The 23,140-nt window shown below is 38.7% G+C and overlaps 1 protein-coding gene and 1 long non-coding RNA gene across 2 annotated transcripts in view; one reads left to right on the top strand and one right to left on the bottom strand.

Annotated features, from left to right (window-relative positions):
• The window catches only part of fermt1 (FERM domain containing kindlin 1), a gene marked incomplete at its 5' end in the record, with an annotated part of 928,370 nt that overhangs the window by 356,144 nt on the left and 549,086 nt on the right, over positions 1-23,140 (bottom strand).
• Positions 5,650-23,140, top strand: part of LOC119418482 — a 35,363-nt gene continuing 17,872 nt past the window's right edge. The window contains exons 1-2 of the long non-coding RNA XR_005187198.1: positions 5,650-5,702; positions 21,487-21,553. This is a non-coding gene — a long non-coding RNA (uncharacterized LOC119418482). The remainder of the gene's footprint in view (positions 5,703-21,486; positions 21,554-23,140) is intronic.

Here is a 23,140-nt window from a genome sequence, read left to right on the forward strand (position 1 = left end):
TCCATCACTTTCTGCGAGGCTGCTCGCATCATTCACACACACACACACACATCCTCTGTCTGCCTCACACACACACACACACAAGCACACACACACGCACACACCGCTGGAGGTAGCATTTGATTTGCTAGCTGTAGCTAACCGTTCCAATGGACATTAGCTCTGTGATGGGGCGCTGCTGCTTTTTTTTTTTAGCTCCTCTTTCGGGTTAAATGCGACAGAGTGAGCCGCTGCGGCGTGGAAACCGATTGAAACGCAGGGGAATGTGATGCTAGTGATGTCCCCCCACCCAACCCCACCAACCCCCCCGCCTGGGAGGCTAAACACAGAGAGGCTAGCTGATAGCGGGACAGGGCAGGAGCCGGGGGGAGATAGTGAACTGGACTGGAAAAGTCTCTCACACACACCCCGAGCTTTTTGTTTTGTTTTATATATTTTTTTTAATTTAGGCGCCTAACGATATTTGCATTCAACTGACTGACTTATACCATTTGTAATAAAATGGTGATGTAGTGTGTTTAATATTAAACACATCCAGGACCAGAGGGATGATATGAAACCTGCAGCAGTCCAGGCTGTGAAAGATGTGCTGTGTTTCTACAACCATAAAACACTAGTCCCTTATTTTATTCTGATTATATATGGATGTTCCTCCGACTTTAATCACAATTAATTGAATACAGTGCGCAACTGTAGTGGAATAGGATTATTACCTTCACACAACAGGTGAGCATGGTAAACAGTGATACAAATATATATTTATTCTTCCTCTTCAGAGGTCTCCACATCGAGTCATCCTCCATCTTTCTCTGTCCTCTGCATCCTCTGTCCTCACTCCATCTACCTCCATGTCCTCTCTAACTGCATCCATATATCTCCTATTTGTCTTTTTCCCGGCAGCTGCATTTCTAACATCCTTCTACCAATATACCCACTGTCCCTCCTCTGGACATGTCCAAACCATCTCAGTCTGGTCTCTCTAACTTTATCTCCCAGTTCAACCTGTGCTGTACCTCTGGTGATCTCATTCCTAATCTTATCCATCCTTGTCACTCCTAAGGAGAATCTCAACATCTTAATTTCTGCCGCTTCCAGTTCTTTCTCCTGTCTTGTTGTCCATGTCTCTGTCTCCAGACCAGACAACATAGCTGGTCTCACCATTGTCTTGTAAACTTTACCTTTGACCTTTGCTGACACCCTAATATCGCAAATCACTCCTGAAACTTTTCTCCACCCACTCCATCCTGCCTGGACTCTCTTTTTCACCTCTTTACCAAACGCCCCATTTTCCTGTGGACCCCAAGTACTTGAAGTCCTGCACCTTTGTGACCTCTGCTCCTTGTAGCCTCACTGTTCCACCGGCCTCCCTCTCATTTTTTCTATCCAAATATGATCTATAGATCTGTTTCAGAATATAAGTATGAAAATATGAAATAAATGTAATGGTTATAGGCGTTGTCTTTGGCCATTCCCCGACATCCCTCGAGAATGTTTACGGATCTCACCGGAGGAAACTGGTTGATTATTCCATCCTTATCAGAACTCCTACAGTGTCCTCGAGAGCGTCCATGGACATTGCTCACCGCTCTCGTCGTCTCCCCCCTCTGCAGAATGTCTACGTCACTATGTGCTTGTTTGTGTTAGGTGTTTTTTAATATTAGAGTTTTTCTTCTCAGCCAAGAAGAAAGAGTCTGATAGGAATTTTTTTCGCCTCCAATTCCTACATGTGTCCAGTTTCACTACTTTTTGTCTGTTTAAACAGATCTCACTTGTAAATGAGCCTTCTAGGCTCAATGTGACTTATCTGTCTAAATAAAGGTTGAATGAAATTTTTTTTTAGGTAGAAGCATGTTCTTTAGCATAACATGTTTATAATGAGATTATTTCCTATTTTGTTTTACTGATTTCCTAATTGTAAAAAAGAAAGAAAAGCAAATAGACTAATCGTAATATTTTTAGAAGCACAAATTGTTACTACACTACAAAAAATATAAACTAGGGGTGCACCGATTGCAGTTTTCTGTCCGATCACCGATTTCTAAAAAGTCTGACCTGCCGATACCGATTCTGTTTTATAAGCAACACTGTCAGATGTTATAAGGTCACAGTGCACCTTCAATTTTCCAATATTATTTTGTTGAAAAACATACTCTTGAACAATATCCTAGAAACAATACAAACTTGTTTTAACTGGCCATGAGGTAGTGCTCTGAAATATAAATGAAGTTCAGACAATTGTCGTTAAAATGACAAAAATCTGTAAAATCGGTTTCTCATGCAAGTATCGTCCGATTTCCCAAAATTAAGGAAATAGGGGCCTATAAATCAACTGGCCAATTTATCGGTGCACCCCTAATTAAACAGTTTTATAACCTTCAAAATATATGCAAATTATGATGGAAATTTGGACAAAAAAAACAGAATATGTTAGAAAGGCAAATAATCCAATTTTATTAGTTTGTGGGTAATGCAATAAAGTAAATAAAAGCCTAGCATTTGGTGAAGGAATGCATATCACCCGCTGCGTTTAATGCCAGACCTTTAAATCATTATTGTCCTGCATTGAGAAAGGACAAAGTTGTAGCCACTTTAGCAAAAATATTAAAAATAATGTGATGTGCAATCTCATAAAATGTTGCAAGACATTGGTTCAGACTGTGTGGTGACCAACTCTCAGTTACTATCACATTAGTGTTTAACTCTATTTCTATAATTCACTGATTTATTGCATTTATTGTGTTAGTTGAGGGTGATTAGTTGTGGCAGCCATTTTGATTTGGGTTGACTCCCAAAAATAACCAGTTTTAGACTTGCATCCAATTCTGCTTCATTCAAATCCGTGCATGAGAGACTGTGGGAAGAGACATACGCACAAACACACATGCGAGAAAACATTTAGTCCTTTTGCCTTTGGTGGCTGGCATGAATAAATATTTTTGTGGCATGTTTTCTGAAATATTTATGTTTAATGCATGTGTACCATAAATGGCATTATTTATTCCAAACACATACATTTTATTTAAACATTTACTACATAAATGTAAAATGAAATAAGCAGGATTTTCTTGGCTAGTAGACATATAGTCAGAAAAGGGACTGGAATCTATAAACATTTGTCAACTTTTGTACATTTGAATCTTTATAAATTTAATAATGATGTATTTATGTAGCTTCTCTGATGATGAAGCCATTAACAGGTTTCTTTTTACAAAGCACGTCTTACCAGAAGGCGGACGTATAATTCATATTTGCTCAGGAACAATATGTGGGTAACTCCAAATGTCTATTTGCTCTGCAAACACGTCATAATGCACGATTTTCAACTGGTTTGACAGCCCCTAAAATTAAATGTTGAGTGTTTGCAGAAGGTGCGCGAAGGACTATTGTGTCCACCTCTACTTATTTATATATATTATGAATTATATTTGCACAGAGAGCTGATTCTGGTCTCGCAAAGTGCTCCGTTGTATTTCAGAACATCGTAAACGTTGTTCTTCTCAGCAGTTTGAATAAAGGACCACAGAATGTGTAAGTACTCATTACTGTAAAGTCAAAGGAGGCGGTTTAACGCTTCTTTCGAACCGTGTTTGTCCTCGGCTACCTGCGAAAGTTTACCATCATTATGTGAAAGAAAACAAACGTTTCTGTGGTGACAACAGAGACACACTCCCTCACACACAATCTTTTTACCTGTAGCTTTAACCCAGACTGGGAGGCAGTTTGATGAATAGACCAAGGAGCTTGAAGCCCAGCTGAGAGCGTGCTCCTGTTTTATTCTTTTCTCTTTTTTGTTTGAACCAGATGACGTAAAAATTATTTTTACACTCAGTGGTTAGAGACTATTTTTGAGAGTATTTTTTATCATCTGTGTCTGTGCTCAGATCTCAGGTTCTGGTCAATTTAAACGCACTTTAAGTTCAAGTATTTTTCTCTGACTTGCCGTTTCTCGTCTGATTAATGTGCCCACATTTTTACAGTTTTATTATTGAACTCTTAACAGAGAGAATGCAACAAAAACGGAGAAGGCAATGCATTATTAATCTTCAATTTGGTTTATAGCTTAAACGTTCTCAAGATTTATTGCAATTTTTTGTTTGTTCTTCCAGCTTGTCACAATAATAAAAAAAAAAAAAACATCCAGACATCTCTAAAAGACAAATAGAAAATGTGTGTTTGGACTTATGGTTAAAGGGACAAATGTAAGAAAGAGTAAAACATCTAAAGAGTAAAGGACTGCTTCAAGGATTGCATATCACCCGCCACATGTCTTGTCAGTTTTAAACTAAAATTATCTTCTGATGAGAAGGAACAGTTCAAACTGTCTTGGTCAAACCGTGTAAATGTCACTTGTGATCTCACAAGATGTGTTAGCTCTTGAAGTATGTCTTGTGAATCACTCTCAGCTACTACCACATCAAATCTTAGCTCAGTATTTGTTAAATTGACTGACTTATAGACATTTACATGTTTGCTAAGTTTGATTAGCTGTTGTGGTCTTCTTAAATTGTGTTGACTTTATAATTATTAACAGTTGATTATTTATGCTCTATGATTTTTTCCCCTATTAAAAATCCATCCAGTTGTTTTCATCAGACATTTTTCTAACAGACAAGGGCAGTAGGAATATTTTTCTTGCCTTATATGTGTTGCGATGGGAGATTTTAGAGTAGTGACAATATGAAAAGCATGTAGGCCTGTGTTACTTAGTGATGACTTTATGTTTTTTATTTCTGTTTTGGTAAGAATCTTGTTATTCTGTTTCCCACAGTGACAAACTTGCCAACTTTATATTGATTTTACTTTCTTCGTGTTGGACTTAAATTAAAAGTCCTTGCATTTAGGAGGTTGTTGTGCTCCATCATGCTTTGTCTCTTGTTTTTTTTATACCTTGTACTTCTTCATTTATGTCCATATCAGTAGAATTTTCTTCATTTGTGTTAGTTTAAAAAAATATATAAAGCTGCCATGTTTTCAGGATGCAGATCAGTGTGTTAGACTTAAGACTTGACTTGTATTAAACTAAAAAAAAAATGTGTTGCACTCCTAGATTTCATTTTTTTAAAGTATTTATAAAAAGCAGATGTATTTTATGCAATCAGAGTGTTTAGTAAAAAAGCATGGGATTGTTTTGTGGTAAGAGTAGGTATAATATTACATTACAGTCCAGATGGGACTCAGACAGAAGTGTGTGGGAAATGTGTCCATGTATTAGTGTCAATACTGGCAATCATCCATAGTGAGTTGGAAATATCAACATATTGTATCTTGGCAGAAATCCAGCGTTGAGCATCTTCAGTGTAGTTTCTCCTCAGCAGAAGCCGCCACAAAGTTGCCAGCCATCCTTACGGATGTTTGAACGCCTCTCCAAAAGATCTGAGTGCGAACGCTCCAGGAGGCAGATGGATTCAAAGGCCATCAGACGAGCATCCTAGCACACTGACTGACATATTATGTTGAAAACATGTTGCGTCACGCCGCTTGGCATGTCTTCCCCATTTATATTGTGTTTGGGAGAGGGGAGTAGTGGGATACGGTATGCGCAACCTCTCTCTTAAGTTTGAAGAACTCAGCCAAATAAGTCCATATTCAAGCCTTTGTGATTTATGAAATTCTCTCCCTTTTTTTTCTTACAGTCTGTCCTTTTTTGTCTCTGCAGGCTGAGACATGAGCCTCTCCTGCTGAACGAAATCGATGCAGAACTGGTGAGTCCTTGTTGTTTTCATTACGTGCTGGTTAGGCTCTGCCTAACAGCACCACAGACTTTGAACCGCCTGGTAACAATTGCTGAAAAGACTTTTTACAGAATGCAAGTTACTTCTTGAAATTTATTTTATTTCATCCAGACCTTCTGCCTCCTCCAGGCACATTAATAACCCCGCCTTCCTTAGAAATTGCTAAACTAAAATGAACAAGAAACATACAACCTCCTGCTGTCCTTAGGCATAATATGATGAGTTATGTAATCTCTAAACTCGCCTTATCCATCTCCATCTCTTGTGTTTAAGGAGGCCTCATTAGCATATACAAATTCTTTTTGCTCCTGAATGTTTAACATTGCAAACAAGATGCATTGAGGGCTGGAGACAATAAACATTTTATTGAATTTGTGTCGAATGATGAAAGTAACAAAGCTAATCTCTCAAAGTATCATTCATGTGAGCCTGATGTGCGGCGTTTGCTGGTCCAGTGCCAAACATTGCTCACTGATAAGTAGGTTGCTAGACTGCTGCTGCTGTATGCTTCCTGCCAAGCTTGACATTATAATGAAGTTGGAATGTGAATGCTTTCTGGAATATGTTCTGTATTAATGATCTATTCTGCATTATTAATGTGTAGCATGAGTGCTATACATCTGGCTGACTTTTATAGGCTTTGAGTGTTTGCTTTTATAAAGTAGGCGTTATATTTTAATCATTCGTAAAGAGTATTTGTTTCACGTGTCACTGTCATGTGAGAATGAATAACAGGAAAACAGATTTACTGTGCTGATGGAAAGCAATCCCCGATATGGTTTAGAAAGATTATTGATGTCCAATTGGAACGTTTTTGAAAATAAAACTTGCAGGACCTGACATGCTATCATTTATATATTACATTTAAAGACGAAACACAATAACCTAAATCTAGCTGACAGAGAGGGGAAGACTAAACAAAAAGCACTGAATATTCTGCCTGAAGGACACTCAGAGTGCTTTCCACCAAGGATAACAGCGCAACAAGTTTCTTTTGCTCATGTTCAACCTTTAAATTGCATAAAGTTTTGTTTTTCCATTATCTCACAAGCAGACACAGTCCTCCTCTTTCACAAATAGTTTTTATTTTATGCATTCATTTATAAATATAAAAAAAAAACAGTAGTTTTTTTGTTGTTGTTTTTTTTGCCTATAAATAAGAATAAATTTAAAAAGCTGAGCTGGAAGATAATGAGGAAAAATAGAGCTTAAAAATGCCCAGTGGTTGTCCTGCTTGTAACTGAAGCTTATCAAAGAAACCCCTCATCCTCATTATCAGTTTAGTTAAATGTCATTTTTAACTTATAGTGTGGCATTGAAGAAAATAGTTTGAAGGTAAAAACCTTCTCAGTTCAGTTCAAATTTTTACAAAGCTTGTTTAAAATGCACAGCTTCAGACGTACCAATAAGATGGATAAGAATATCAGAAAAAGTATTAAAAATGTGAATCCTTCCATCTTTTACCGCTTTTTCCATTTTGGGTCATGGGGGTCGCCGGTGCCCATGTCCAGCAATCACAGTGCGAGAGGCGGGGTACACCCTGGACAGGTCTCCAGTCCATCACAGGGACACATAGAGACAAACAACCATTCACTTTCTCACTCACACCTAGAGACAATTTAGAGTTATCAATCAGCCTAACATGCATGTTTTCAGTCTGTGGTAGGAAATTGGAAAACCCACACATGCATGGAGACAACATGCAAACTCAACCCAGAATGGACCCCGGCCGGGATTCGATCCGGCGACCTTCTTGCTGAGAGGCAACAGTTCTGCCAACTGTACCACCCAGCTTCTAGTTCCTCTATTTGATTTTAACCACTGAATATCTTAAAAAGGGAACTTAGTTTTTTGATGAGAATGAGTAACAACATAGCATGCAATAAATGATGACTAAACTTGATTCAGAATATTTTTATGCATTTTTACTAGTACTGTTAAAGTTAATGTATTACAGAAATATAATATTTCTTTAAACAATTTTGTACCCATTTACATATCCCTGCGCCTCAACCTAGAAAGGAAAAATTACTAAAGAAAATGGAAGGACCAACAATAACAATGATGATAATAATAATAATAAAAATGTGGGAACAAAGTAGTTACATGGCCCTGCCCTGTCACTTATCAACAGAACCACCACTTCTGTTTGCTTCAGTAAAACATTTATGAGCTGTATTAAATGTCATCTGATGGGAAAAATAAACTGCTTTATAATAAATCACTTTTAGAATTCATCAGCTGACGATATAATGTGTCTGCCGTGGTAAACTAACTCTGCTCCCTGTGATATGTCAGCGACTTAGCTCAGCAACGCTCAGTTTAAAACAGAGTAAGAACCCCACCATGCAGAACAAAGCCATATGTACTACACGGTATTTCAGAAGACTGGCTAGCCCAGTTTCTGTAGACTGCCAAAGCGCTGCACACATTTACTGCAAATAATGCAGTCGTAACAGTGCTTTTCATTCATGAACATGCTGAACAGAGACTCGGATATATTATCTGCAAGAAATGGGGTAATATTTTGGTGGAATGAAGTTGTGAAAAATAAAACTGCTTATAAATGTTGTACAACCAACCTCTGCAGTGCAACCATTGCCAAAAAGTTAGTTTGGAGCATCTGAAGTTTTTGGTAAAATGCATTTGATTTAAAAAGAAATTCTTTACTCGATAAAATGTTATTTCTTTATACACGTACACTTTCATCAAATGAAGAACTGAAATGAAGGTCAGTGTTTTATTTTAAAATTGAAAAAGTCACATCACTCCACATAGTAAAGATGCCAATGCTATCAGGAGCAGCTGTCATGCTTCAGCAATGGCTGGGTCATCGGTAGAGTCAACACACCTAATCTCCCACTGCAAATATTTACATAGATCCAACACCCTGTCGCACCCCCAGCTTCATTTCCAGACATCGACATTCACAGAAAGCGTGTTTGTGACAGTCACTCTATGCTGAATCAGTAACAAGTGTCACTTTGAAAGGAGCACGTTTAAATGTAGTTTAGATTTTTTTTAACGTCTAATGTCAAGAAACTTGATTTTTGCTATAAATAAAGCTATTGCTAAAGTTCTTAATTGTAGGACAAAGATTTGAATGTTTTTAACCCCTCTAATAAGAAATTAGTTATTTTATTATCGACCGCCGCAGAAAGGCACAAAGAAAATGTGTTTTTGCCTGAGTCTTTGTGTGGGTTACAGTTATTATTAAAACGTATCAAGACCCACTGGACAAATTTTAATGAAATTTGCAGAAAATAATCATTGGATGTTCAGCTATAACTGATTAATTTTTGGAATCAACCTGATTCATCTGACCCTATAAAATACAAGTATTGCTATACCTTAGTCAATTTTACAGGTAATGATCTAAAATGTTGTGTGTTAGTAGCTGAGACTGATCTCCAACAAATATTCTGAGTCATGTACAGATCGTAGAAGCCTGACATCTTGACATGTGTGATTTAAATTTGAGGTTCGGCCAAAACAGCTACGCCTTTCTCATTTCTCAACATATCAGCTGATCTTAGTCTAAAACGTAAAAAGTAATAAGATCTAAGATATGAACTAAGAAAAACACTAAACTAAGAATATGATGAGCACTAGTAGTACAAAAACAATATGCTGAACAACAGCAGCATGAACATTAGTCTGTGTGAGCAGATGAGTATGAACCAGTTACGTTTTTAGAGAGAAGTACTGCTCCATTCAAAGTGGGATGGATTCCATCTCTCCGCATCAGATCGGGTTTTCCCCAAAATCCACTCCAGTTGTCTACAAATCCTATGTTGTTTTCAGAGCACCACCTGAGAAGGGGTTCTCTGCAGACCAAAAGTGGGCGTTTCTGGAGAATAGGCGTTTGTAGCGGACAAACACTGATTGGCTAGCTGTATTTTCTGCTCTTTACGTAAGTAACGTCAGCTCTTTTGTAAAACTGAAGGTTTCTAAGAAACAGCGTTATATCTGCTGTCAAACACAAGAAGATTCTCTTGTATTCTTGGTTGTTGGCTGCACCTGACACAGGTTGCCTTGAGTGTGGTCTGAGTACAATGAAATATGAAGCATCTGAAGCAAAACCTGCTCCCATTTGTCAAAAAGTCTGGTCTCAATTAAAGGCCATGAGTCCTGTAACGAGATGACCCAAAACAAACGCTAAAAACAAAATTTGCTCTTTAGAAGTTCTTCTATGAGATCTGATCTATGAAAGGAGCTGAAACATGGAGTAGGCTTGACCCTTAAAATCTGAGACAGCTGAGGAAGTTAACCAGTAAACAGAAATATCTACTCCAGTTGCAGAAATCTTACAGAAACTGACAATCACTCATCTGCAGTGACTGCTTTAAAAGGTTGAACAAGAACATCTGAAGTTAAAGGTAATTTCCTTTGTCCCAAAGCCAGTTTAAGGATCATTATTGTTTTGGTTACTTTGTTTTTCTTTCCAACAATTTTCAGCCAGATCATCTGGACAGTTTCTTTTTTTGCTGAAACATTTCATCTTCCATCCAGAAGGCTTCATCAGTCAATGAAACACACAACACAAAACTGATTCTTCCCCCAAACAGCTTACTCCAAAGTGGAACAAACCAGTTATGTTGGTGCTAAGATGGTGTCTTTGGCACGCCTCCTCTGGAGCCAGTCCTCTTCCTCGTTGACAGTCATGTCAAACTGGTTCAAAACCAAAAAAAGTTGTTTTTTTTTAGTTTTGAACCAGTTTGACATTCAATGTCACCTGCTCTGGCCCCTGGAATGCATTTGACTGTGGTTTGAGTCACAGGTGCCACATTTCGGACTATGGAGCTGCCAATAGCGAGAGCCTGCTCCATGGTGGGTGTCTCACTAAGCACAAACAACCAATTTGAATATTGAACGGATCAGCGGTTGACCAAGGGCTTGGTTTTAGTACTATTTTTTTCAATGGAACATCATCCAGTGGGCTTGAGGTTCATGACAGCTAAGTGTAGGAAACTGATTTGAAATGTGATTTTGAACAGGAGAAGAATAATTTGAAACGTAATTAAAAATGTCATTTGAAACGTCATTTGAAACACGAATGGGTCCATGGTTAACCGGGGGTTTAGTCTTAGCATTAGGCTTACTTAATAACTGCAGCTCCACCCCACTCAGCTTGGTTTATGGGACCACCTTGTTTGAGATTCCAAGCATGTTGCTCCCAGGGTCTGATATTGACATAAGCAGACAGCAGCTGTTGATCGGCCAGCGGAGGTACGTCACTGGATGACCCACCTAGTAAAACTGCAAATTGCATCTGAACCTCCACATCGTGTTGACGGACCTCGCCACAAGAAATGAGTGCATTTACAGAGAGATATTGGAGATGATGGAGAAGCATGGCTACACCCAGACTTAAAAGCAGTGCCGAGATAAGCTAACGAAATTCAAGTCCAATTATAGGGCGATTAAGGACCACAACAGGCAGAGTGGCTCGATCACAAAAAGACCAGTTACGATCCCACCCACTTTGCATTGACAGTCCCACACACTTTGTATTGACGATCTCGGCCAGAGCGAGAAAACAGGTCAGCCTCCATTGTAGTGGCAACTCATCTACACCTGAGAAGAACCGAGAAGCAGAGAGCCGAGTGGAGCCACACTTACCAATGGCAACGTGGCAAAAGCAGTGGCACTTCTTACTGCTTACAGACACAGAGATCACTGATGAGAGAACATGCGTCTTCACTACATTTGTAAGAGTGGCTGGAGGGGGACTACAATGGCAGGGTATTCTTCGCAGACACTCAGCCAGCAGCAGACTTGGGACAGAGAGAGGGAAGCGTTCACTGCTACGCCAACAGATGGGAGCTGCAGTCATCGAGTCAATATTTACTCTTTCTTGTCAAGAAATTGGCAGCCTTAGTAGCTGAATCAGTAGCAGGCTGCAGGAGTATCCCAACGGATGTGAACGAGGTTTTGAGGAACAAAAACAGCCCTTTGGCAATGAAGATTGTTTCTTGGCTCCACGTGTGGGACTAAAAATACATTGGTTCTCCTCTAAGCTCTTCTGTTAAATGCACACTTTCTAGCAATGTGCACATTCACTTTACCCATGGCTCAATCCACTTTGGGATTACATGTGAACATAATTTGCACTTCCAATTAAACTGTCGACCTTCGCTCCAGAATGCAAAGTTTAACTTTATACCATCCTCCCCTGGATTGCTATTATTACCAAGCTAGGCCAATATTAGATAATTATTTTTACAAAACAACGTTGGTCACTGATATCAGCAAATTTCTAACATTTATCACATAGTCAGTGAAGTGTTCAAGACAGATTTATCTAATAAGTCTACTTTTTGAACTGGTTTATGTGTTTGTAACACAGTCCAACTTGAGTGTTATTTTACTGCTTATTTCAAAGTTTGAAAAGAAAAGCATTTGCTCTGTGACACAAATAAACCGTCTCAGAAAGGCGTTTTTACATCTGTAGAAACACTTTTTTTATAACGGGAGTGCCATCCATTTACATACAGACGAAGAACACTGTCAGACGATGAGAAGCTGCTGAAAACAAAAGAATGCAGCCAGGGTTAGCCCAAAGCATCCTGACAGGCCTCCAACCCAGCTCTGGCACATGACTCGCTGGCCAAATCAGATGACTAGATAAACAGCAGGAATGTTGCTTCTTTCTCTTTCTGCAGCATCAGTGTCAGTTTGGAAAAGGAGAGAGAGATGGTGTGTGTCTGTGTGAAGCTGCATTGATTATACTGTGGCAATGAAAGTCTGGTTAGGTCACTGTTTGGCCAGGGGTTAAAGAAAGGCAGATGTGAATTTGATGAATGAAAGTGACTACAACATGGCTGTGTGGGAATTTTGTTTGTCAGAAGTGTATTTTAAATCAGACAGCGAATGCATAGGCTATGTAATATTTAATAGCTTAGCTTGCTATTTAGCCTGCTCAGCTACACTAAACTACATAGCAGAAAACATGGCACAGATGTCTGTATTTTATTATTGGATTGCATAATCTATTGGCCCCAAAGCCAGGTTCATGCAGATATCCTCAGCTGGATTATCATCACGTGTAGATACTGTGGGTTTTATTTGTCTGCCTTTTTCTCTTTTTTGCAGAAAGATGGCTTTTATTCTTGTTTTGCTGACTATCTTCAAAGATTACAGTCCTTTTTTTTACAGTCCCCTTTTTTTTGTATTGAATTTTTTTTTAAAGAAGTACATGCAGACTATCAAACAGATGTTAGAAGACTATAAAACACAAAGCATAACACGGACATTTGTTTTCGTCACATCTATTTCCAACCACTGCAAATATTTGTCATGGAGCCCCAATCAATATTTCATAAGCCTTTCTTTGCATGTCATCTATGTCCTCTTGGCTTCTTACAGCAATCTATTAGATGGTTATCATAACAAACTGTGAATGTAAAATAAAGTGTCACCATCCAAGTGCATCATGAGACGAGTGTTGTAAATCCTTCTTTGGAAAATGATAGAAGACATTTCGCTCTTTCATGATTTATTTTTACAAGTGGCATTATACAATTTAGATACATTGACTTTTTTCGACCAACTTTAGCTGCTTTTTTAAATTGCTTTTTGTTTACCCACATAATTCTTAAAACAGAGAAGAAGAAAAAAAATCAGTGCTTTACTTTTTTGAGTAAAAAAACAGATTTGATAGGGTTTTGTTAACCAGACCAAATAAAGAAAATTTCCAAACATTCATTTAATAATGCAAAATTGTAATTGCAAATTACTTTTGTTTGAATATATTTGGGGAAAAAGGGGCAGATATCATAAGATCTATTTTTCTTCTGCTGCCTTTCATTTTATGTTTTGATTGTATATAGATATTTTGTTTTTAACGAAATGGATAAATTTCTAAATAAAAAAAATTGCATGCAATATGACAGACCACACTTCTCTGTACTCTGTTATCCTTCATTTAGGGTAAGGGTATTGAACATTAGGCTAGATCAACTGATAAATATGCTGAACTTTCATTTTTATTAATAAAAACCATAGCAGCTTTATTTATAGAGATCTTAAAACAGCTACAGGACTGAAGTGCTGTACACATAATAAAACAATCACACACACATACAATCAGTCCAAATGAAATAAAACCAACTAGATTAAATAAAAAATTAAAAAAATATTAAAAACAAATAAAAGTCCGCATCTCATATAGTGTCAAAGGCCAGGGAGAAGAGATGTGTTTTAAGAAGGGATTTAAAAACAAACAGGGAAGAGGCTTGTCTGATGTCCAAGGGAAGGTCATTCCATAATTTTGGAGCTGCCACAGCAAAAGCACGGTGTAAATGTAGACAGAAGTACTGCATTTAAAGATGAAAAACTCAAACTACGATATTTTCAGTAAATTTCACTTTGGCAGATGTAAAGCAGCTGCAGTTTGATTGTCACATATTTTTCTATCTTTGTTCAGGAGCTTGAATGGAATATTGCAAATCGTCACACTGGATGATGACCTCATACATTGTAAATAAAAGGGCCTGAATGGGGATGGTCTTTGCAGGGTCTTGATGAGGTCATCAGACATCTATTTATAATGCAGTGAGCTCTACAATATGTGTGATAGAGGGTGATAGGTCGTGGAGGGTCTTGAGTATGCATAAAACATCTTTAGTGAAGCTGTTTAGAATATCTTGGGGATGCAGGAAATAAAGCCATGCATAATAAACCTATGCAATTACTAAGAGTGCAGCGTCATGATTTCCTTCACACTAAAGGAGGTTTTCCAAATTTGTCTCGATCCAGCCTCATAGGCCTTGTAGTTTGTAGAGTGTACATCGGGTCACCATCCAGTGTGAAAGGGGCCTTTGTCAAATAGTCAACAGTTCCTTCATGCTCCTTGTTTTGTTGCATAACACAAATGTAATCATATTTTGTTTTATACATTATATTTGACAGATTATTGCAATCGAATGCTTGATGTAAATTTTGTGCTTTGTTAAATGTGCACCATAAACGTATTGTCTATCAAGCACATTAACATGTAAACTATCATTTTAATGTCCTTTTTAGTTATTTCTGACAAGTTTGACATTTCTTTGTACAAAGTATGCAATTTAAAACACTTGCGACAGACAGGTCAGCTAACCAACATTTGCTTCTTAACAAATACATTATAAGCGCTTTCTGTTTTTATTTTATTTTATTTTATTTTATTTCTATCTCATTGTAGTTCTCCAGCACTCTCCCTCTCATACACAGCATGCTATAAGGTTTGTAATTTATTGCTCCATCACCAAGCTCGTGTCACGTTTGCACTGATTCCTAATGGAATATGCAGAGAGCCACAGAGAAATTACTGAAAGAGAAAGATGAACCCTGTTTTATAAATTCAAGGACTGAAAGGGGCTTAAGTAACATTAAAGTGTTGCATGTTTGCAGCTTTGTGCCGAGGCTACATCCCAGCAGTCCTTCATGTCATACCAGTACAAATTATACTGTGTAATGGCTACAAGTATTAGCTGGGGTTGAATGGCTTCCTGTTATTGGTTCCTGCTAATGTAATCCACTAATTAGCCAGAATAATGGTGGAAAAGGAGAGAAGTGCTCTCCCCGTGTGTGAGAAAGATGTGCATGTGCCGATAGACCCCGACCTAATTTTGTCCTCATTAAAGGCAGTCGTCCATCATTCTCCAAGGCCAATGGAGTAATGTTCTCTCTGTGTTGCTTTTCTATGATTCACTAAGTAGAAAAAAAATCCTCCCTCTCACCTTTTCTCTCTGCCTGGATTTTATTTCGCTGGCTGCCTGCCTCTCGTGGGCCCTCGGGGAGCCGGCTCCTGACAGCGTCGCGCAGAGAAAATAAAATTGAAAAGTCTAAATGGATTTGAAATGTTTTGGTGTCTGTGCATCTCTCTCTTTGTCTGACTGCCTCCTGCTAGACTGTTCTCGGCCTTTCTTTTTTTTTTATCTCTACCTTTTATTTCGATTTCCTCCATTTCAAACTTTATGTTCTATTTGAGATTGTTTGGTGGCTGAATTCTTGAAAGATTTGCCAGTTCAGGATTATGAGAGAACCCCATCTGCTCAAGCTATGTGCCAGGTCTTAGGTTGGACCAATCGGCATCCTTTATTGGCTGCAAGGGTAAGGTTCTTTGATGGAACAATAATCAGAAAACATCTGAAGAGTTAGAGCCACGCTGTATGAAAAATAAAATATACAGTACAAACAGTGCAAACTATAGGAGTAAGAAAAGTTTATATAAATTTTGGAAAAAATTAATCAGCTCACAGTTTGAACATTTTGTGGTACATTCTCCAAAAGTCAAAACTGTGAATGTGTATTAACATATGAAATATTTTAAAATGCCAGTTCTGCTTCATAAAGTCCAGCTGTCTGTGACCCGTTTAAACGATGAAAAATGTTTCTACTATAAAGAACTGTAGTCTCAGAGAAAGCTGGGTTTTCTCACTCGTTTCACCAAAATACCATTGTTGTCTGTGTGGGTTTTCACGTTTTTTCTAACCTTGTCTACAGTACAAGGTACAGCACTATACAGTCAGAATCAGGGCACATTATTCCTGATTCATCCTTATGCTTTGGTATTTCCAAAGCTGTTAAAGGAGTTACAAATCATAATAGAAACAGAAGAATAATGGACCAAAACTAAAAAAGGTGCTTCAGTACCGTACTTATCCTTAAGTACACCTTAAGGTTAGCATAGACTCTCATAATGTTTATTTTAGCTGCAAATCAAAGAGCGAAACAAGCTTTGATACCTGAAAAAAAACTATCCTTATTTCAAATGTGTTGCCTGTGGAGCAAGTTTGTTGTCTTCGTTCAAATCAGGAATGCTGTGACCTAAAAGCCTGGCAGCCAGCGACAACAATAAGCTGTAGCCCAAAATAATTCAGAACATGTTGTTTTCTTGTGTGGGTTACATGTAGCGTAAACATACAAGAAAATCTATATTAGTTTGTGAGTTTAAAAGCTGTTTATAAAATATTGTTGTTTTTGGACAGAGCTTCTTTGGATTTCTATCTTCCATCTGCGTCCAGTCCGGTCACCCCCACATTAACCCTCTCAGAAACCCCGCCACCCAGCTGCATGATAAACAAGGGGAGGGGTTTTCTCATAATCGCCTTCAGTCAGGGAGTTGATGCTGTTTAATGTCTCTTCACTCTCAGAAGAGCAACATTGAGGATGAATATAGCTGACATGAGGGACAAAATGAATGTGTCCTCTCAGTGCACTGGCAGGTGCTGCTCATGCATCTCACAGTGAGGCCCCACAGAGAGACGTTCGTCAGCTTTTGGGTTGGGTCGATTTCCTGGGGCGGGAGCATATGCTGTTAGCTCTCGAACTGCCATTCTCTTCACTTCTAAAAGAATTCAAGATATTTTGGGGAGCTGTGCTCCATCGTATCATTATGGTTTTATAACTGTAACAATTATGTGCACATTTGCAATAAAATGCCACTATACACAGTCTAATACCTCATTATTAGAGTAGCTAAATTTTTTGTTTAAAGGTTTGTCATATGGATGAATAAAAGGGCACATTACTTCAAGAAACTGCTTTTACAGGCAGCATCATTTATGCAATTTCTTGTGTTATCTTATGTCACGTCTTGTGATCCCTTTGGAGCATTGTGTGGTGGGTGTGTTAACACAGGTGTCCTTTTAATCAGGACCCTGCGTGTTTCCCCTCCCGAGCTGTCGCTTGTTGAGTGATGATGGAGGACCTGCCACTGTTTGCACCATCTAAATCCTGCGAGAGGCAGGGGGGAGATTAACAGCCTCTTACCTGTTGCCCTAATCAAAGGAATTATTACAGAGCTGCTGGATGTTACTCAAAAAAGCACCTTCTAAAAATACACACGCATTTGTAAAACACGTACACAGGTTTAGGATGGGGACTGATTCTGTCAGAGAGCTAAATACATTCATCTTTTGTTTGATGCTGTGTATTCATCACTGATCTGTCCCAGCCATGACACTTGATAGTTTCCGTGGTAGCCCCTATGAGCATCAGTCGCAGACCATGTTATACAAGATAGACGTAGCTTCTGTGACGTCAGCGGTTAGATAGTGAGGCTGTCATTTTAAAATTTGTGTTTTGGCTGCTGTTCTCCTTGGGGTTTAAAGCTACAAATTAAAGTTTAATTCCTTTGAGCTACTGAGTTCAAACTTTGCTCAATCAGTGACGTCACTCATTTAAAGATGCATGATATTGGACTTTTGGCCGATATCCGTTATGTTATTTATTTGTCCGATAACTGATACCGATATTTTACATATGTTCCTTTGTCAGAACATAGCCCTCTTATTTAGGCTTATTTGCTACAAAGCTTGCGCAACAGCTGTAAGAGCTGGTGACATATATTCAGTAACAGCCATATGATATGCATAGCACTTTAACTTGTATTAAATGAAAAGTGTTAAATGTTATTTATTAGCATTAGACACCTGTGATGTCTCAGTTGTGGAGGTTTGTTCCAGGTTCCTAGCTGCAGTGTGGGATCCTCTGCACTCCTGTGCATGAAGGACAGCCTTTTTAAGTTCAAACTTCTTGTCTATCCATTGTGCTGTAAGACTAATCATGCTAATGGGGCTAACACAACATCCAAATGTCTGTGGTCAAACTCACCCAAGTCGTGCTATCGGCTATTAGCTTCTCATTGACGTCAGAAATGACGGCTTGTAACTCGGGTAAGGCTACATTGGAAAAATATGTCCGACTGGGGACGTTGTAGCGAGGCTCAACATAGTCCAAAAATCTTCGGAATCCGACATCCTCAACGAAAAAACCATCCACACCACGGACAATTTGAATTTTCCTGTCTGCTATGAAATCAGGTTGACGCGCGTTACGTCATCACGTTGTGCTGCCGCTGCAGGCATCCTTGTCACTGGGTTATCATGCAAAAACATTGGCTTTTATATTGGTGAGTTATTTTGATGGAATGGCCGATGTCCGATATTGAACTTTAACACTAATATAGCCGATACCGATACCATGCCGATAATATTGTGCATCCCTACCCTCATTATTTTAAAATTCCAACTTAAAGTCCCTGGATTGTTTTCATTAATCCGATAATCAACTATTTAAGCCAAAAGAGTTTCTCAACCAGGTGGTGAACTGGTTTTTTTTGTACTATGTAGTTGGTACTTTTAACAGGAGATTGTAAGAGTAGTATTTTCTTTATGAAATAATCAATAACTCACAATTTTCTAGTTTTCTGGGCAGAACAAACAAAACTTACCTGTGAAATAAACAAGTTACAAATGGACAACTTGTGCACAGGCAGAATAAAAAACAGTATTAGTTTTAGTTTTGTGGAAAGTTTCTATACATATGACATGGCTCTCCCTTTTTTTTGGTGCAGAGTGCACCTGTCCTCTCTGCTGGTTAAAGAGGCCTGTGAACAGCTCTCATCCCGTTGGCCCACTTGACTTGTCGAATATTTGATCCACATAAACTGTGGGAAAGGCTCATCCACATGTAGAGGAAAAGAAAAGGGAAAGACCATGATGAAAGCACATTAATATTAACTGTGAAGATAAATTTTTGATCACGAGTCATTTTTATAGCTCATTTCTTTCTATCTTCTATACATCAGAATAAGTTTCAGTTATTTTGGGGGTGATTTACTCTCACAGATTGAGCTACCCCGTTTTATATTCTGTACACAACTGTCAGTCTTGATCACAAAATAGATTATGATTAGTCCATGTGTGTATCTGCGTAGGGAACTTATTGTGTATTACACATTCGATTATTATATGACTCGCTCATATTTCTATTCTTCTCAGCTGAAAGGTTGCTGTCAGTCTTACAAAGGCATATTTTATGGTTACCTTACTTAAACAGTAAAAACAACAAGAGTTACCGCTCATCTGAAACAGTCTTCATCACAGCTATAGCTCAAACACTGGACGGACTAGGTCTTTTAAAATTAATTGTTATGTAACTTTGAATTATTTATACTGCTTAGCTCCTCTGTACTGGTGTTAGAATGATTGTTTTCTCTTTGTTTACCTCCTCTTCAGCATATTTACAACAAGCAAACTTTGCATGAAATATTTGGCAGTTTTACACCAGATATCCTTTCTGACACAAACTGGGATCAAAGCTGCAGTTTGTTTTGATTAGCTTTGGTGGCCATCTTGAATGACATTGACCTCAAAAGTTAATCAGGTGTGGATGTGCATTCAATGGTTTCTTTCTCAGAGGTTCAAATCTGTTCAATGGTTCGTGAGATTGTTAACAAGGTTGACTTCAACTGAGGTGCCTTTCTTGATGTTTGTCTTGGGGAGGACACTCAGATACTAGCAGGCCAAATTTTAGCTCAATATCTGTAAAACTGACCATTTTTGTGTTAAATAGCCATCTTGAAATGGGTTGACTTTAAAAAATAATCAGTTAGCGATGTAAATGTATTGATTACTTTCAGAAAGTTTGATTAAAATTTGCCCTGGGCTTCACAAGATCTTTTACTTTCGTTCAGACAAACCAAGACATCTTTCGTTGTGAGTGATAATTATAGCAAAAGAAAGATCAGATTCAGATCTATACCCAGGCTCACAAATAACAGTTTTTTGAGGGGACTTTGGGGCGGTTGTGGCTGAGTGGTTAGAGCAGTCGTCCGCGATGCAAGAGTTGGGTTTCAATGCCACCACCAGCAGTCACATGCAGAAGTGTCCCTGAGCAAGACACTGAACTCCTCATTGCCTCTGATGTGTGGCCCATTGTATGAATGTGATAAAGCACTGATTATTCTTTGTACGGAAATAGTAGAGTGCTGTATGAATGGGTAAATGAGGGAACAGACTGTGTTGTAAAGCATTTTGAGTATCTCAAAAGGTGCTATATAAGTGCAGTCCATTTACATTATTTCAAAGCAGTCATCGAATCAATTTTGTTCACTTTAAAGAAATGCTTCGAACATAGCAAAAGCTCAGGCCCAGTCACATTTTCTGAGGGCTTCCCAAAGAAATTCAGCTGTAAAAATGATGTGATAACCCCAGACATAACAACAAGCTGCAGCATGGGATCTTTTCTTCACTCGTTTGCTAAAATATTTCCTGCTCTGTCTACACTTATCTGACAACGTTTATCTTGTAAAGGGATTGTATAAAGAAACTTACTGCCCTGTTCCTGTTCTGGGCAAAGTAAAACAGGGCTGTTATGATGAGGTGAGGTGGGAAGATTTGCAGAATCTCTACAAAGTGCAGGAAACGTTAAAAGAATTAGTCTTTGGTGCAGACATAAGGAAATTATCATAGAATTATTTGCCTTTCTGTCATTCCAGTTGTGCCTCTTTATGTTACGCCTCTGCTCGTCCTTTTGACCCTCTCTTTGCTTCACATTTGCATTCATGCTCCTAGCTGACTGTCTCTAATTCTCACTCCCATACCTGTCGCTCAAAGGCTTCAACAGAGCACATGCGGAGGTTGGCTTGGTTTGTCTAATTTGCCAGCACTCATTTTGACGAAGGCTGCCTTTCTTAATGGAAGCAGCTTCTTATTAAAAGTTTATTTAGCAGAAGGCAGAGGAATGATTAAAACTGCACTGGCCAAATAGGATGAGGAGAATTAGTACAAGCAAGCGATTAGACCCGACTGTGTGTTCATGTGTGCATTTGTGTGTCAGTGTTTCCCCTGAGGGCATCACAAGCAAATGCAATATTACTGTAAGTGTACAAGATGAAGCTTAATAACAAAGTTAGCACATCAGAGGCCTGCGAATTACACTTCACACACATTATTATTTTTTTTCTTGTTTTTCTTTTCAGAGCAGACCAGTGTTATCCTCCAGCATCTCCCCTCCCCTCAGTATTCTGATCCTCTGTCTGTCACCCGGTAAGTACTCGCAGATTCACCTCCCACAACTATTACAGAGACTTTAAGTGTATTTCAGTACTTTTATCTACTGGTAATCATCAGCTCACTGTCTGGCTTCAACTGCAAATTTATGTCACCTTAGTAAAAACAGAATTTCTGGTTAATATAAATGGAAATGCAACAATTTTCAGTCAGGTCATCTGGACAGTTTCTTTTTTTGTGCCAAAATGTTTCACCTTCCATCTAGAAGGCTTCATCAGTCAAGGAAAAACACAACACAAAACTGATTCTTCCCCCAACAGCTTACTCCAAAGTGAAACAAACCAGTTATGTTAGTGCTAAGATGGTGTCTTTGGCACGCCCCCTCCTCAGGTGCCAGCCCTCTTCCTCATAGACAGTCATGTCAAACTGGTTCAAAACCAACAAAGTCCATACTCAATAATCCAGGTATACAATCCAGCAACTGTTGGATTGTATACCTGGATTATTGAGTATGGACTTTGTTGGTTTTGAACCAGTTTGACATGACTGTCGACGACGAGGAAGAGGGCCGGCACCGGAGAAGGGGGCGTGTCAAAGAGACCATCTTAGCACTAACATAACTGGTTTGTTTCACTTTGGAGTAAGCTGTTGGGGGAAGAATCAATTTTGTGTTGTTTTTCCTTGACTGATGAAGCCTTCTAGATGGAAGGTGAAACATTTCAGCACAAAAAAAGAAACTGTCCAGATGACCTGACTGAAAAATGTTGGATTGTATACCTGGATTATTGAGCATGGACTTTGTTGATACATGGAAATGCTTTTGTATTGTTAGCCAATATAGATTAATAAAGCGGTATTGCAACGTAGAAAGTATTTTCTATATATACTGATAGATCGATGTTTCCCCTACCATTATGCAAGGAGGACACCCCACCTTGTCAACAAAACCAAACCCCTTACCTACAACAACATTAACAACAAAGTCATTTTTTGACATTCAAAGTATCAGATATATATTTTTTATTTCTGTAATTTGATACATCTAAAACCATTTTACTCTCTTATTCTAGTGTATTTAGTTGGGGAGTAGTGGCACAGAGGTTAGCGAAGGTGAGCCTGTGATCGAAAGATCGCAGGTTCAACTCCCGGTACCGACAACATCAAAATTGTTGATGGGAATGGTGAAGCACCCATACCTGTCTCCACCCTCATTTGCCCCACTCTGGGCCATTCAGCATGGCCCTCAACCTCCCCATCTGCTCCCCCGGGCACCCTAGATAGCAGCTCTCTGCTCCACACAGAGGGCTGTGGTAGCTCTGTGGTCTATGTTGCGTCAGGAAGGGCATCTGGTGTAAAAACAATTGCCAAGTCTTCATGCGACTCAGTTCGCTGTGGTGACCCCTGACAGAGGGAGAAGCCGAAAAAATAAAAATAAAAATTCTAGTGTATTTAGTTATTACTGATACTTGCAAAATAAATCACTTTTGCACTAAGCACACTGCACACTTGTTGAACTTAATTATAGTTAGTTAGTTAGTTAGTTAGTTAGTTAGTTAGTTAGTTAGTTAGTTAGTTAGGTAGGTAGGTAGGTAGGTAGGTAGGTAGGTAGGTAGGTAGGTAGGT

This window comes from Nematolebias whitei, chromosome 12 (genome assembly GCF_014905685.2).
Source record: "Nematolebias whitei isolate Nwh7 chromosome 12, NemWhi1, whole genome shotgun sequence".
Lineage (NCBI taxonomy): Eukaryota > Metazoa > Chordata > Actinopteri > Cyprinodontiformes > Rivulidae > Nematolebias > Nematolebias whitei.